Consider the following 4454-nt stretch of genomic DNA (forward strand, 5'->3'; position numbering starts at 1 on the left):
AGAAATACTTAAAAACTTAAATAATTCCAAATTTTAATAGAAAGGAGGTAATTATAAAGGTAATATCCAGATGGATTAAAACCATTTTTCACAGAGAGCCAAGAAATTAGAAAGAAAAAGAAAAACATATTGGACTTATAACAATTAAAACTTTTTTGTGGTCAAAGATACCACAAATGACAGCAAAACAAAAATAACAGATTAGGAAAAATGCAGATGACAAACAGGTTAATATTTTAAATGTTCATGGAGTTTCTACAAACTATAAGGAAAAAATATCTATTCAAAGGATTGCTCTAATGCTATTTTCAAAATATTTGCATCTACATGATAAGATGGTTCTGTTATTTCCAGCCATTGGCCAGGCCAGAGTGTTTGCAATGACAAAGTTAGCATGGGGGATATGGTGGGGGAAAGAAAACATGATCAGTCTAGGTGCTCAAGAGCTGTATCTGTTGATTTGTTTTCAAAATGACTGATTTATGCACTTTGAGGAAAATATTTATTTAACCTCCACCAAATCAGAAATTTCATCCATTGGGACCATTCGTGATTTTTTACATAGACACTGTAACATTGCCCAACCCAGCACCAAGTCAGGCTTCACAAGGAGGGAAACAGGTGCCTGCCTTCATGATGTCAAATAAACTCCCTAATGAGAAAATTCCCCTCTTCCTAAAGTATAAATTTTACTCCTTCTGTCTGCCTGAAATATGAATTAGAAATGTATTTGTTTTACTAGGCTCACTTTCTATTTTTTTTTTAAGGTTTATTTATTTATTTTAGAGAGAGAGAGAACACGTAAGAGGGGGGAGGGACAGAGGGAAAGGGAGAGAATCTGGAGCAGACTCCCCACTGAGCTTGGAGCTTCATGTGGGACTTGATCCCACAACCCTGAGATTATGACCTGAGCTGAAATCAAGAGTCAGACGCTCAACCTACTGAGCCATGCAGCTGCCCTACTAGGCTCACTTTTTAAATCATTAACCCTGCATGCTGATGCAGGGTGCCCATCAGTCACTCCAAACACACTGGGAATTCATCTGATCATCTGCTTAGTCAATACCAGGGAGGAAAGTAATGCATTGCTGGAGATTGGGAAAGAGACCTCACTTTGAAGCCTGTGATACTTTTGTATGCTACCCAGGCCTGCCAGGGTGAAGTGTCATGGAGGGAATCTTCCTGCAGGCCAGCAGGATTTAGCATCAGTGAACTGAAAGGGGCGGGGGGTGGGGTGGAGAGAAATGTTGGCATATAAGAGTGGTATTAAAAATGAGATATAGGAGAGGCAAAGGCAAATTGCACAACTTTGTTCTATGCTATAAGACTTGCCCTTCCCCAAATCTGACTTCTCCTACCCCTATCACAAAGTTCTAACAGCTCTCTGAGGAATGGTGACTTATGGCCAAGGAGAAAGTAACTGTCAATGCCGTCTGGGTTTTGGAAAACATAAAAATTCTCCTTGTATTTGTATAGTCATCATTTTCCAATTTCCTCTGATCCAAGTTATTTATGAGTTTTTTAGTGTGGCCGGCACGGGGCTGAGCACAGCCCCAAGAAAAATGTGGTTATAGACCTTGATGCCTGCTGGTTAAAAATACACGGGACTTTTATAAATACACAGACACTGCTTCTGGTCACTCACAGGGCTGTTATCCAGACGTGTCCCTGCCTTACCTTGAGGATGTTGTTCTCAGATTACAGACTTGACTGTCCTTTCTCTGACTGCGTAGAAAATATAAGAAAAAGGCACAAAGAAAATAAAAAGGAGGAGACCAATCATTACCTTCACACAGTTCATGACAGGCAAAGCAAAATAGTGTTTGTGAAGAGTGAAAGGTGGGGCCAGGAAGGCCAAGGTAGGGATGGAGTCAGGCCAGAGATGGAGAGAATGAAGCAGAATGGGCAGCTCTGGTAGTCCAGTGGATGAAAATACGAGCACATCTGGAGGGAGAAGAGTGAGCCAACGGCAGCAGATGTGACTACATGGGAAACACAGCAACTTCCCATCCTACTCTCTGGAATGTATTTGAATTTTTCCCCCATTTTATACTCACAATCATTTTAGAGTCAATCTTAAGGTAAACTGATGGAAAACTGGTTTTCATTAGGATTGTGGAGATTAAGGTTTTAGCATTTATAGGAAGTAGTGGCACTAGGTCTCGCCTTATTTATGTATGTGGGAGTCATATATATGCAGATGGGGTTCTAGAACACTGGCCTTTACCCAGCACAGCCAGGAGCTAGTGAGCATGGTATGGCCTCAGGCTGGGTTATGATTTTCAGCAAACATTGCCTAAGTGGAGCTCCCCTTAAAAAGGACAATTTACAAGGGAGTAAATAATATTTTGGGAAAGAGGAGGAAACAGAAGTTCTTAATTAAGTGCCCAGTACATTCTGGATTTTGTCCTGAACACTGAGGATGAACTGCCATGATCATCAAGCAGATGCGAGACCTGCCCTCATGTGGCATATATTTTAATGGGAAAGACAACTGATGAAAGTTAATGACAAATGCTATAAAGAAATCAAAGCAGGGTGAGCATATAAGGACTGATGAAGGTGGTCGGGAAAGTCTCCTCAGAAAAGGTAACATTTGAGCAGGAAGCTGAGTAAAATGGAGGGCACAAACTTCTGATATTCAAAAGAGCCCTGCAAACAGGACTTCTCTCCCCATCCAAGTTCAGAACCAATTGAAAGCTGTATAGTGTATGAGTCAGCAATCTGGCAGGAAGGGTGTGGCATTCTTAAATGGGGGGTCAAAGCTAGTTTAATGAAGGGGATACTAACACATGTGTGGAGTGGATTAAAGACAAGCAGCAATGCATTGACCACCACAGGACCAGCAAAGGCAGGAAGCCACACCACCCTTGGGTCTGTAGGGTCTGGGGCAGGGGAGCAGTTATTAGAAGTGGGCAAGAGAGAGGACTACTAGATAGGGGCTGTGGTCTTCATTACAGGGATGCCACTATGGCCAACTGGTAGCCCAGCAGGAGGCAGGGAGCAGGGGAATAATTATACATCTTCTCCTGTTTCTACCCTTTGATCCTATGCTGGTGCTTCCCACAGGTCTAACTCAACCGGAAACCCTTAGACAAGGGAGACATAGACAGAGAGCAAAGATGGAAGTTAGAGAACAGGCAAGAAGACAAATGGAAGATAACCATGGAGCAAAGCATGTAGCATGCAAAATACCACCTCTGATACTTATAATGCTGATATTAAAGAATGTGTCACTGGAGAGATGTGGATTTCTATGGAGAGGAGAAAAGAGAATCTAGGCTCACTGGGAAGAAGGGAGCTAGTGCTCAAAGGGAGCAATGAGATGGAGTACCGAAAGAATAGAAAGAGAAACCAAAAGCACATGTCATTTTCTCTTGCTCACAATGTTTTCTAGAGCTGGCTGGCTGAGGTGAGGGGAAGGTGGATAGAGACCATGACACTATAAGCTGTGTTATTTCCAGCTGCCTCTGAAGCTTTGGGTTTTATCTCTGATCGGCAGTGTGCTGTCATGTTCTGCGATTGTAATAATAGAAACAGAGATAAGTACTTTTGAAAGAGATCGCTGTGGAGATGAATAGATCAGCTGGTTTCATAGCACCTTTCCCAGTTACGACTTTCATGTTAACTGCTTTTCCTAATGCAAAATTGCCTTTTATTTAAAACATTGAGATATCCAAATTAAAAAAAAATGTTCTTACTTGGACTTTGATTAAAGTAATGAATACGTTTTAATCTACTTCCACTGGTTAAAACAATTTTAAAAAGAAACTTAGTTACCTCAAACTAAATGACTCTCTCTAATTGAAGCATATGGGCACAGTTCAACTTAGCCCCATAGCAATGACCTCAAACAGAACTCTTAATCCTTTCTCCTATTGCCTTACATAAAAATGTTGTCATCTAAGTAGTAACATAAATGGACCTACCTAGGAAGCACATGTGTTTTAGTGAATGAAGACTGATTCATATAACCCAGGCAGGCCCCAGACTCTCCCTTTGCCAGATGGGATATTAACTCAATCCTAGACATTTATCAAATACTTACTGTGTATCTGGAGAAGAAAGTAAAACTTAAGGAGTTTAAGTGATTCAATTAATAGCAACCAGGGACAAGAACTTGGAGGCTTTATGTCTTAGACTCACATTCTTCTCATTGCACAGGACCACTTCAGATTTCACAATTCACTTCCATTCCTGAATAGATTAATGGAGGACAGGCATTTGCCCACAGGGGCCAGCCAGGTGTCTCTCAAAGGATAGATAAAAAGTAGGGAATGGTGGGGCCTGTGCCAATCATTTTAGTATGCACCTTCAGTTAAAAATACAAAAGGAATCAAAAAACCACTTTGTTGGTCAAAGCATGCTTGTGGGCTGGATTCAGTCTGGGATCTGCCAATTTGTACACCTTGGAATGCAGGAAATAGTTCTAGCATGATTCTAAGTAAAAGCTT

Source organism: Leptonychotes weddellii, chromosome 13 (assembly GCF_054177405.1).
Source record: "Leptonychotes weddellii isolate Sample4059 chromosome 13, ASM5417740v2, whole genome shotgun sequence".
Taxonomy (NCBI): Eukaryota; Metazoa; Chordata; class Mammalia; order Carnivora; family Phocidae; genus Leptonychotes; species Leptonychotes weddellii.